Genomic DNA, 13,211 nt, shown 5'->3' on the forward strand with positions numbered 1-13,211 from the left:
TTCCCACTTCCCTTCTGAGCTATAGAGCCAGGCTCAATGCCAGAAACATGGCCGCTGTGGCTTTGCCCTGGTAGGTTGCTCCACCCTCAAAATGGTATACTTATTATTATTGAGGGGATAGTGGAAGAAAGGGTCAATCTCAGAAACCAGCAACACTTCCTCCCTCTCCCTTCCCTCTCCATTCCTGATGTTAGGTCCCGCATATAAGCATTGGGTACTGTTGAAAGATCAATGCACCCCAGGAGCACAAATGGTTTTGGGTTTCAGGCTTCCTGTGCGGTTGACTCCCACTCACCACTATTTAATTGCACCCTCAATTGGAGTCCATACGGAAAGACCACCTTACTGCCCAGAACTTATTCAGGTGAAGTTAGGAGCATAGAAAGGTCCCCAGTTCCAATCAAATAACCCCCTCTCAACTCTGAACTCTGTGCCAGGGACAGCATTGAATTGTGTCCCATATGTGTATTCGTGTTTGAGAACTGAACCATGGCTCAGCTGACAACATTCTTGCCTCTGAGTCTAAGGTTTCAGGTTCATGTCCCACTGCAGGGCCTGAGAATGAAACTCCAGGCTGAAACTCCACTGTGAGATTGAGGAGGTACCAGACTGTCAGTGGTGACGTCTTCCAGATGAGAGGTTCTGTCATCTCACTGTGAAGATGTAAGAAATCCAATTCTAATACTATTTTAAAAGAAGATACGTTCAGCTATCTCCAGCTTCCCCTCTATCAACATAAAATTCCTATTGTGCGGAAGCAGGCCATTTGGCCCATTGAGCCCATACCAACCCTCTGAAGAGCATCCTATCCAGACCCACCCTACTACCCTACATTTCCCATGGCTAATCCACCTAACATAGGCGTCTCTGGACATTTGGGAAATTTTAGTGTGGCCAATCCACCTAACCTGCACATCTTGATGGTCTGTGGGAGGAAACTGGAGCACCTGAGGATACCGGCACAGACATGGGGAGAATATGCAAATTGCACACAAGGCTGGAATTGAACCCAGGTCCCTGGCACTGTGAAGCAGCAGTGCTTACCACCTGAGCAACTGTGCTGGCCTAAACATCGCAGCAATAGTATTATTCTAGTCATTATGTTCATTGCTATTTGTTGGAGTTTGCACTGTTCAAATTACACTGCCTTCCTTCCTGTATTACAACAGAAAGAATACTTCAAAAAAACCTTAAGCTGTAAAGCTCTCAATATCCAGAAATCATGATAAACATTATATATAGATGCAAAACTTTTTTTTAAGCATGTGAGGTTTAAACCCTGGAAGACAATTTTGATGAATGCAGTGCCAAATACCAGCAACACAAAAAAAGTCAACGTTATTACCTTAGCAATTGAAGATGGGAAGTGGTAATATATCCACACTCTGTTAGCTGTTAGTTCAAGTGCAGTATATCTGAGGGAAAAAAGCTCACGGGCAGATAACAACCAAACTTGGTGAACAGATCAAATACCTTGTTGATTATTTTAGAATGTTGTGAATTATTATGGAAGTGGCAATTTATCACAGCAACCAATCTACGAGCAAAGTTTTCAGAGCAGGCTGTTGAATGTGCAATTGCTCAAAAATATTTCACCCAGATAAGAGTTCTTTAAGGTCAAAATTTATTGATGAAGTTTTTTTTTGGTTGTAGTATGTCATCGAAGCAGGGAGAAAGCTAAAGAAAGACTTGTGTAATTGCAGTAATGATGAGCTAAACACTATAGTAGATGTATGGACTTCACTGAATGCCTTCTTCATTTGTATTTGCTATTGTTATTATATTGTATAGACTGAAAATCTATTATTTTATATGTATATCTATATATTAGTTGTCTGGAAATGTTATGAACCATGCAACACTCCATCTTACCATTCAACTGTCCAGCATCATTTTATCACAATATTTTGGAGAGGTAAAACAATTTGTATAACTACTTTATATCAACTAATCAGCACTCTCCTCTCATTCAGTTGAATTGAGATTCTTGTGAAATGTCCTGATGACAGTAAGATGAAAATCTGGGATAACATTTTGTTCCAGCAATTCTCAACTTCATCATGTTTCATCGCTTTTTCTTGTTTCAGATGAATACTTATATCCATGATGTGTTCCAGCTTTTCCACTATTGTTTAGAGATTTCTAATGTTATTCTCCAAGTCAGAAATGATTTGGTTCCAAGAATTACAAACTTGGAGAGATTAGCAAGAAAATTACGCAATCTGAGTCTAACCAAACAGACACTTGTACAGAGAGCCCAAGTCGAGAAAATTCTTGGCTTTGTGAAGCCACCTTGGGCAAAAGTGTCCTGAATTAATTTTTCGCTCCAAAATTTGCTTTTGGGGGAGGAGGAGTGGCGAAGAGGTGATGATTGCAGGGTGGATATGGGCCTACCACCTCCAGTCAAAGATCGGAGGCATGCACGAGGCCTGCCAAATGCCAAAATGGGCTGTTTAATAGGCTTGCCTCATTGCTTTAGGACTACATCCAAGCATTTTATTGTATGTTAGGCTCTCTTGCCATCCTCCCTCATGCTCTACACCCCAGAACCCACTCTCCATTGCGAACACAGACACCACCTTACACCACATATGCCAGTTCATGCCTTTCCAATGATCACCTTCTCCCCTAACACTCTCTATTTGAAATCATCTAGTATTTCACATGGACAGACCTCAAGATCTATGTTGAAATGAAATAAAATCATGATCATAAAGTCAAAAATGCCTATTACAGATTTCCCTTCAACAAACACTCCTACTTAGCAAAGTTCATTAAAACTTTTGAAGACCTTGAAGCATTTAATCCATTATCAAAATGAATGAACTTGTATTCATAACTGAGCATCAAAGGCAGCTAATCCCTTAATAACATCATCAAGCTGTCAATCAAACAGACAATTTACAACACCTTGCTAAGATAATTGTAGGTTGTGTAAATCAGCCAAAGTTTAATAATGATGTAACACAAATCAGCACACAGCCATTGTAGCTGCTGGAAGACATTGTATTGACCTCTCACTGAAAGTTTAATTTTTACTGGTTAAAGATTGGGATTTAAATAACCTGAAAGCTTTGCCTTTTTTTCATATGCTTTATCTACCCCTCATAATCATTCCTATCTCCTCTACAAATTTGTGACTCCTGCACTGAAGTCGGGATCTGTTTGACGTCTGCATTGATTTCAGAAAGTTAGTGGGTGTTATGCCCCGTCTCTTACTCCCCCATAACAAAAATGAAATACGTTAGAAATGAGGGTGGCATCACCATCTGGGTCTCATCTGCCAGGTCCCCAGAGCCTCTGTGACCCTGTGAAATAAACTCCTAAATATGCTCAGTAGAGCATGTGCTGGAACTTAGCTGAAGTAATTTGTTGGATTTGACAGGCAACACAGCATTTTGAGTTCGAGGCTCAACCCATTAGGGTAATTTCTTTTACCAGACTCTTAGTATTTCACTTATTACCTGGAGCTAAAATGTTAAGTAAAGTATGGTGTATGGTTCCTGCCATATTTGAGTTTTTAAACAATGGTTGTTAATATTAGATTCAGCATCTCGCTGTACACATGCAAATATACTTTGGGTCTCCAGTGATCCAGAGTGTATCTTAATTGGCCTCAATGATCGCAAATGAGCTGTGTACATTGAAACATCATTATACTACTCATACCCCCATTTATGCTCTTGTATTATCTCCATGTACTTATTTGAACAAAAGCCCGCTTCCTAAGTGGAGAAATGTGCTGCACTTCAAAACTAACTTTGCCCAACAAAGTGCAGTATAAATGCACTCATTGGTCCATTGCCTAATGACACACTGACTCCATCTCATCACGACAGGACAGTGTCTCATGAGACAATGTTAAGGGAGCATTCATTCTTTGAAATCTGTGTTTCCTTGCCTAAAATGTGACCAGAGTTAGCATTTGGAACATTGTGACAGTTTCCTTTTGCGACAGGCTGTGTGCATTTTAACGCATCTTGAATTAGACGTCTCCTGTGCTTGTTTGAAGCATAAACATTTTTAAGCTGCAGAGACTTCACAGCAATTTGTCTATGTACACCATTTTAAACATTAGGAATGTCCCTTTTGCAGAGACGGAGGAAATAAAGTGGATCATCGATGCTAAAACACAAACTGAAAATTAGGAAAAATGATCAAATGACATTGATGAATGAAAGAATCAATTTGTACTGAGCACCTATTGGGGAGATCACAAAACAGTTTACATCCCATGATTTATAAAAGTGGAGGAAAATATTCAGAAAGTTATTGTTTTAGTGACGGAGTAGGATCAAGGAAATTTCGAGCTGCCCTACAAGTGCCTGAGTGAAGGGAGAGTCCGAGTCACACAAGACCCTAATCTGAACAAACCAAGGCAATGATGTCTAGCTGGAGAAGGCTGTCATGGTCAAGTAGTTGAAGGACAGTAAAGGAGATGAAGATTAAAATAAGGATTACAATGCACTCTGTTTAAATTCAGGAGATTAACATAGACCAGTTGGGGTGATGGATATAATGTTTGAGCAAGAATTGGTCACTGATGTCATGTTGATGGTCGTCTAATAATCAATTGCTTGGCAATAATAGATTAACTCAATGGGTTCACTTTAAAAAGAAACACAGTAAACTGCATTGTAAGTTAGGAAACAGCTATTATAGCAACCAACTGACCGTTGCAGACACGCAGCAGGCTAACTGCCAGGTAGAGTGTCAACATTGTACACATACAACCCGTAGAATGCCTAAACGTGAACTCTCTTAAATGCAAGGTGCACATTGAACAGTTGAAAGAGTGTGAGCTGTTAAGTTAATAGAGAGAGGGGAATCTGAGAGCAGAGGTTAGGTGGATTGACCATACTAAATTGCCTATAATATTCACAGATGTGGAGGCTAACTGCATTGGCCATGGGAAACGTAGGGTTATCGTGATAAGGTGGGGCGATGGACCTGTATGGGATGCACTTCAGAGGGTCAGTGGTGACTCGATGGACTGAATGGCCTGCTTCCATACTGCAGGGGTTTCATGATTGCCTTCCTTGGTAGTCATACAGTGTCAAAAAAATCTAACTGACAAAGAGTGAGCAAGATCATGGAGTGAGACTGAGCTATTCAGGCTGAGCTATTGTAATTCCCAGGCCTTGTCAATCAGCTATCCACCCAAGACTGGCCGGGTCCGAAGCTTGTTTGCAGATGGGGAGTGAGGTTCCAGTGGCCAGTCAGCACTAAATGATAACTTAGAACTTGGGAGAGGTTCTCAGGAGAGCATGTGGTTTATGGTTTGTATTTAGCCTGACCTGATCAGGGCCACAAAGGTAACCTCAGCAGCTTTCCCATTTAAGCCCCAGTTAAATTGCAGTCAGGACCTACTGAATGAACAATGCTCCATTTTCAGAAAGTAATAAGGACCCCATCTCCTTGTTCTGCTAGGGCCTTGTGAAGTCCCCTGTATGTTATTTCAGCAGGAAAGTAAACTCTTGTTTTTAAACTGCCTGTTTCCCGTCGCAATGGCTGTCATTCAAGTTAATGCCCTGGAGCCATCGTATGTGTCCAGTCCCGGATGCACGTTTGCAAATAACCTCTGACTCCCCAAGTAAAATCGATGTGCTGTGGATAACAGAAGTCTGAAACAAACACAGAGAATTCTGGAGAATATCAGCAAGTCTGTTTGCATGTGTGGTGATGGAAGCAGTGTTACGTTTACAGTCCGATATGATTATTCTTAAGAGTAGTGCGTCTGAGTTGGATCTGTTCAGAAAGAAAAGAAATAGACTATTGTGATTTTGAAACTGGTTATGTGCTACATTCATGATGAGTGTTGCGTGGATGTTGGTGTGGGGAGAACTTGTGTAAAATGAAGACGTGGTATCATTGTTCTGGGAGGGTTGAGGTGCCATTCCTGTCAAGAATTGAAAATCAAAGCCGTGCTTTCAAACATTTCTCAAATATTAGTCAAATCATTCATCGGATTTTACAAGTAACAGATTCCACAGACACTTAAGTGATCCAGGCGTGAACACAGCATTCCAATTTTGTACATGTGCTGGTGTTGCTTCACTTCCCGATGATGTTGACCACAAATGCAACCTTGGATATATGGGTAGCCACAGCCCCAGACATTCCAATATTAATAATGAATGTTCCTGCAGTCCTCAGCAAAACATTTGCAAAATTTATAGCCTGCGTATTCTGCAGATGATGTCCCCACAAGCAGTGCAGAGTTATGAAAAATATATATCAATAATTGCTAAATTGCATTTTGCAGAGCTTTTCCAGGCTATCCCCAATTGTTCTCTTAACCCGCAAGTGCTAATTTTCATGGTTGCAGTCATCTTGTCTGAGCTGAAGAAGCATCTTAACATGAGTGCATTAACTAGCTTTATTTCCACATTTCTGTTGATGTATTTACATAATTGCGAAGAATGCTTGAAGGAAAGAAGATTAAGGTGCAATTTAAAATAATTTTTCAAAACCTCATGGAGTTGGCAGAAGGTTTAGTAACGAGAGGATATGGAGTGAAACTAACTGACAAAAGAAGCAAAGATGAGAGGAGAGTAATTTTTCTGTTCACGCAGGGAGTCATGGACCTGGGATACTCTGACAGATTGTTGGAAGCAGATTTAGTGGTAACTTGTGAAAAGAAGTGGGTGATAAATACTTGAAATATTTTCAAGTCTGGAAAACCACATCTGAGGGATGGGACTAATTAGACAGTTACACCAAGGAGTCAATAATGATTGTCTTATGCCCTCCTCCATTGCTCCTTATTTCATCATGATTCCTAAGTTTGGAACTAAATTTGATAATGGGCTTGGTGCTTTAATGAGCATCACTTGTGTTTAAAATATAATGTTATTAGATTGTACTCCTTTAAATAATCTAACAGACATTGTGAAATCTTAGCATATTCCATATTAGTGAAGATTTATAATGTTATTTACACATTTATCCAGAGACCACTTCTTTGCCATGTAGTAGCCAGGGGAAAGTCATGCTGTTGTCTTAGAATGATTACTGCCCATGGGTCAACGTGTGGAGTGGCATCAATAAATGACAACAGTTCATTTCCAGTAAAGGCAATTAAATCTTTGATAGCTTCAACATAGCAATATCAGGCAGAAGTAATTGTTTACAGAAACTATGGATGAATGCATCCACTCAGAATAAAAGTGATAATCTTTCTCATTTAAATTTTCTGTTTATTCCCTTCTTTCTTGCTGGGCATTACACAAATAGATTCAATTATTGCAGCAATAGTGCAATAAAAACTTCTATGTCAGAGGTAATAATATGCATTGTTAGCTGTCTCTTTCTTGGGTGAAGGTAATTTTAATGTTTTGACAAATTTGGGGTTTTTTTTCGCTTTTGTGATCTACACTCATTCTGCTTGGCCAGCTGTGTTTCCTGCCTGTTTTCGGGTTTCAGAATTTGTAGACTTTTGGTTTTTGTTCAAGGGTACAAAAGGGAGACAGTGTAGGTGCATGTGAGGAGGGAGAGCAGGGTTAGCGGTTCCGAATAGTGACCTTACATTAGAAAACAGCATGTGACAGAATACGAGGCTTGTGAAGCAGGTGTCCATTAGCCAATTGCATTCCCAAAGTAAAAGTGCCAGATCTCAAAAGACTGTTTTTATTTTGTTTCAAAAGGAAGGAGTTTTGCCAATTCAGGTCAAATCATCAACTGATGGAAGAGCTATCCGGTGTAAAGCCAATGAGATGGACTTTCAGATGAATTATATGCTGTTTTTGCAAGGTTGGCTTTCTGAGGGCATAAGGCAACTTTGAATATCTAGAGTCCTGCCGAGTTGTGACCAGTGTTCCTGCTGTGCACATCCGAATGAGATAATATGGTGCAATGTTGTCATATTACTGTATAAATGAAAAGTGACTGCAAATTCACAGGCATTCTGGATGTCCTGGGCTGCCAGCTTACTGGCATTCGCACGCATGCCTTGGGGAATAATTTTTAAAAAACACAGCAGATGTCCATTATAGCTGTCGGTTTTACTGCTTCTCATTTAATATTTTCGTTTTACAGATTCTGTAGCTCTTTCTCGGTTGCTTATTTACATGGAGCTTTCAAAAGTGGGAGTGAGCAACTTGCTGTAAAACTGTCTGCTTGCTGACTTAATTTGGATGGGTTGGAGGTTGAAATTTGGCAAGAGAGCTATTGTGCCACTTTGCTGCCTTTTTCTGCCCGGCAGCACACTTTCTGATACCAGTTCTGATGGACACAGAAGTACCTGTCAGAAAGGCACAGAAAAACCAGGTGAAACATTGAGTGCTGAATCGCATTACTCAGAACACATTCAACCCATTGTGTTCATTCCGCTCTCAACAAAAGCAACTCAGTCTCTTTCAGTCTCTCTCAGTCTCTCTCAGTCTCTCTCAGTCTCTCACTCATTCTCACTCTCATTCTCACTCTCATTCTCACTCTCATTCTCTCTCTCTTTCTCTCTCTCTTTCTCTCTCTCTCTTTCTCTCTCTCTCTTTCTCTCTCTCTCTTTCTCTCTCTCTTTCTCTCTCTCTTTCTCTCTCTCTTTCTCTCTCTCTCACTCTCTCTCTTTCTGTCACACTCTCAGTCTCACTCTCTTTCACCCTCTCTCTCTCACCCTCTCTCTCTCACCCTCTCTCTCTCACCCTCTCTCTCTCACCCTCTCTCTCTCTCACCCTTTCTCTCTCTCACCCTCTCTCTCTCTCTCTCACCCTCTCTCTCACCCTCTCACCCTCTCTCTCTCTCACCCTTTCTCTCTCTCACCCTCTCTCTCTCACCCTCTCTCTCTCTCACCCTCTCTCTCTCTCACCCTTTCTCTCTCTCACCCTCTCTCTCTCTCACCCTCTCTCTCTCACCCTCTCTCTCTCTCTCTCTCTCTCTCATTCACTCTCTGTCACTCTCTTTCTTTCACTCTCTTTCTTTCACCCTCTCTCTTTCACCCTCTCTCTTTCACCCTCTCTCTTTCACCCTCTCTCTTTCACCCTCTCTCTCTCTCGCTCTCACCCACCCTCTCTCTCTTGCTCTCTCCCCCGTTCTCTCTCTCTCACCCTTTCTCTCTCTCACCTTCCCTCTCTCTCACCTTCCCTCTCTCTCACCCTCTCTCTCTCACCCCCTCTCTCTTTCACTCTCTCAATTTCTCTCACGCTCACTCGCGCTCTCACTCTCGCTCTCACTCTCGCTCATTCTCTCTCACGCGCTCTCACACTCTCTCTTACGCTCTCCCTCACTCTCCCTCTCACTCTCTCTCTCTCTTTCTTTCTCTATCTCTCTTTCTTTCTCTATCTCTTTCTTTCTCTCTCTCTTTTTCTCTCTGTCTGTCTGTCTTTAACTCTTTTTTACCTCTCTTTTTCACTCTTTTTTTTTACCTCTCTCTCTTGCAATCTCTCTCTCTGTCACACTCTGTCACTCTCTCTCTCTTTCTCTCTCTCTCATCACTCCCGCGCGCGCTGTCTCTCTCTCTCTCTCTCTCTCACTCTCTCTTAGTCTCTTACTCTCTCTCTCTCTCTTACTCTCTCACTCTCTGATCCTGAAGCCTACACATGGTCTTTCTCTTTGCTGACAGGTGTATGTTCAAATTTCCTTTTGAAAACCCTGATTTAATCAGCCTCCTCTATGGACTTTGGCAGTGCAATCCAGATTCCAATCGTGCATTCTTTTAAAAGTGTTTTCCATTCTGCCAGCCCCTTTACTTGCTATCCTCAGGTTCTCAGCCCTTTCAACAATATGAACCTTTTGACTTTGTCTCCTTTGTTCAAACCTCATTATTTTGAACACCTTTCCAATCTCCTCTCCCGAAATAAAAACAGCCTCGACCTCTTCATCTGTTCATGTAACAATAGTAACTTTTCCCCGGAACAATTTTATAAAATCCTTTTGGTGCTCTCTCTTCGTTCTTTACATCCTTCCTAAAATGTGGTGCCCTTAATTTGACACAATGGGTATTTTAATATTAGGGTGCTGTTCCTGATGGTGGAATCAGGGATGGATGGTAGAAGAACTCCCCAGGAAGTGAACTTGGACACCAATATCCTTCCTGAAGAAGGGCTTATGCCCGAAACGTCGATTCTCCTGTTCCCTGGATGCCGCCTGACCTGCTGCGCTTTTCCAGCAACACATTTCCAGCTCTGATCTCCAGCATCTGCAGACCTCACTTTCTCACCAATATCCTTTCCCTGTTGTGCATTCAGAAAGTGAAAGCTTTTGCAATTCATCGACGCTAATGATTGGTCCCTATGTTCGAGGTAACTGAGCAAGGGCCATGCAGTCCAATGTCCTTTGCGGCCTGCCTGTACCTACCTTCAGAACCATCAATGAATTCATGGGAATGACAGAGGAGAGCACTGGTCACCTACTCTATGTATCTGTGGCCATCAGTCTCTGATATGCCATGGAGCGCTGGAGGAGGCATTGTGTACGAAACAATTGATCAAGAAAGTCACTGTGAGCGGTATTGGCACGGTGTTCTTACCAAACCTACATGGATACAGATACTTGTGCACAATCCCATGTATTTCAGCCATGTTTCCCAGGAAAGCCTCACCCATCTTTGACATCCATGGGTCATTCTCTTTTGTCTCCCTAACTTTGTGAAGGACAAAAGTTGGATTTATAATGCACCCCCTTCCCCCACCCCCCACCTTCAAGTCTGAACAAGCCAACATGACTTTACTTAACTCTTCATCTGAAAGACAGCATTGCCAACCAGTGACATTAAACAAGGATTTGTGGGAAGTTTAATTGATGAGATGCTGAAATGTTAGACGTGTTTATACATATAGTGCTTTATACATATAGTGTGAAGTGGAATAGCTTTTATTTTTCTTCGACATATCATTAATTCCTTTTCTACAGTGCACTGCCTCACAGAGTCATCAAGATGTACGTCATGGAAACAGACCCTTCAGTCCAACTCAGCCATGCCAACCAGATATCCAAAATAAATCTAGCCCCATTTGCCAGCATTTGGCCCACATCCTACTAAACCTTTCCTATTCGTATACCCATCCAGATGTCTTTTAAATGCTGTAATTGTATCACCATCCTCCACTTCCTCTGGCAACTCATTCTATTCACACAGCACGGAAACAGACCCTTCAGTCCAACTTATCCATGCCGACTGGATATCCCAACCCAATCTCATCCCAACTGCCAGCACCCATCTCATATCCCTCCAAAACCTTCCTATTCATATACCCATCCAGATGCCTTTTAAATGTTGCAATTGTACCAGCCTCCACCACATCCTCTGGCAGCTCATTACATACACGTATCATCTTCTGTGTGAAGGTCTCTTATATATCTTTCCCCTCTCACCCTAAACCTATGCCCTCTAGTTCTGGACTTCCCCCATCCCTGGGAAAAGACCTTGTCTATTTATCCAGGCAAGGTCATAATTTTATAAATCTCTATAAAGGTCATCCCTCAGCCTCCGACATCCTAGGGAAAACAGCCCCAGCATATTCAACCTCTCCCTATACGTCAAATCCTCCAAACCTGGCAATATAGTTGTAAATCTTTTCTGAGCCCTTTTAAGTTTCACAACATTGTTCCAATAGGAAGGAGACCTGAATTGCATGCAATATTCCAAAGGTGGTCTAACCAATGTCCTGTACAGCCTCAACATGACCTCCCAACTCCTGTACTCAGTACTATGACCAATAAATGAAAGCATACCAAACACCACCTTCACTGAACTATCTACCTGTGACTCCACTTTTAAGGAGCTATGAACTTGCACTCTAAGATCTTTTTGTTCAGCAACACTCCCTAGGACACTACCATTATGTTTATAAGTCTTACCCTGAAGAAGGTTAAGTGCAGTCAGGTTGTTGTGTAATAATCAAGTTAATTGTGTATTAAGAGCCACAACATGTGCGGGTTCACCATTCTTGGGAACTATAAAATGGGCAGTTACCACTGCAGTAAGATGCATAAATAGTCAATCAGTTGTGCAGACAGTACAGTTCAACCAAGAAAACAAATAGAATGACCATGCAGCGAGAGCAAAACAAAAAGCAAACAGTGTCATGGAAACAAAGAAATGGGCAGGAAAATTGTAATTGGATTATTAGTCTTCGCTCTTTTGCACTTTGAACATAGAGAAACAAAGAAAATTGGAACAGAATTGGCCATTTGGCCCTTCGAACATGCTCCACTATCCAATATGGGCATGGCTAATCATCCAAATCAATGCCCTATTCCTGCTTGCTCCTCATAAACCTTTTATTCTTTTAGTCCTGGGAACCACACCTACATCATCCTTGAGATACAATGCCTCCAACTTCACCAATGCTTCAATTGTGAGTTCTTATCCTTGTGTTTAATTGCCTCTGTTGTCTTGTCACTCCCTATTTATGTAATTTCTTGCAACTCCACAATCCATCAAGAATTCAGTTTTCCTCCAACTCTGCCATTTTGTGCATGACACACAAGATGGCTTCCTGTGTTCAAAATGCTACATAAATGCAAGCAGCTGTTGTTGCCTGAGAATTATTAACTTAACATACTTACCATTATCAGACGTGCTAGCAATTAATCAGGTTAGCTGTGTTCTAAGATATCAAAAATAGGTAGTTCAGCCATGTCCTGGAAACTATAAATTGTCCAAATTGATGACCATATAAAATGGGCAGAAAAAAAATGTAACACAGGAACTAATAAATGAACAAGGAAATTGTAATTTAGGAACTGTTAAACAGACAGAAAACTAACATAGGGTGTATAAAATAATGGGAAATTATAACTTAGGAGCATAAAATGGAGAGGAAAACATGCAGGAGTTATAAGCAGGAAAACTGTAACACAGGAGCTATGAAATAAGCAAAGCAGCTGTTATATAGAAGTTTGTCTTATGATCACAGCTGATGGTAATGCTGGACACAGATTTAACTTTTGCATTTGATTGACGTGGAAGTCACATGGCTGCAGATATTCTTTATCAACAGAACATGAACATATTATGCAAAAGAAGAAAACAAAAGCCAAATATGTAAGACAGCTAGAAAGATCATAACACAAAATTAAAACATAGTTTCCCAATACTATCCCAATACTTACAGAGACTCAATCCCAGTGAAATATCACACCCATTTCAGCATTTTAAATATTTACTAATTGGTGATTTTCGGTTTCTTTTCTTGTGTTGCTGAGGTTCTTATTTCAATATGTATTTCCAAGTCTGCTGACATGACTCTTTCATAATTCAGATTGCCTTTGTG

The 13,211-nt window shown here is 41.1% G+C and overlaps 1 protein-coding gene across 1 annotated transcript in view; it reads left to right on the plus strand.

Annotated features, from left to right (window-relative positions):
- The window catches only part of astn1 (astrotactin 1), a 2,207,527-nt gene that overhangs the window by 1,439,398 nt on the left and 754,918 nt on the right, over nt 1-13,211 (plus strand). The window lies entirely within an intron of this gene.

Source organism: Chiloscyllium plagiosum, unplaced genomic scaffold (genome assembly GCF_037043375.1).
Source record: "Chiloscyllium plagiosum isolate Xiang-an unplaced genomic scaffold, Cpla_swu_hap1 HiC_scaffold_9, whole genome shotgun sequence".
NCBI classification, from domain to species: Eukaryota; Metazoa; Chordata; class Chondrichthyes; order Orectolobiformes; family Hemiscylliidae; genus Chiloscyllium; species Chiloscyllium plagiosum.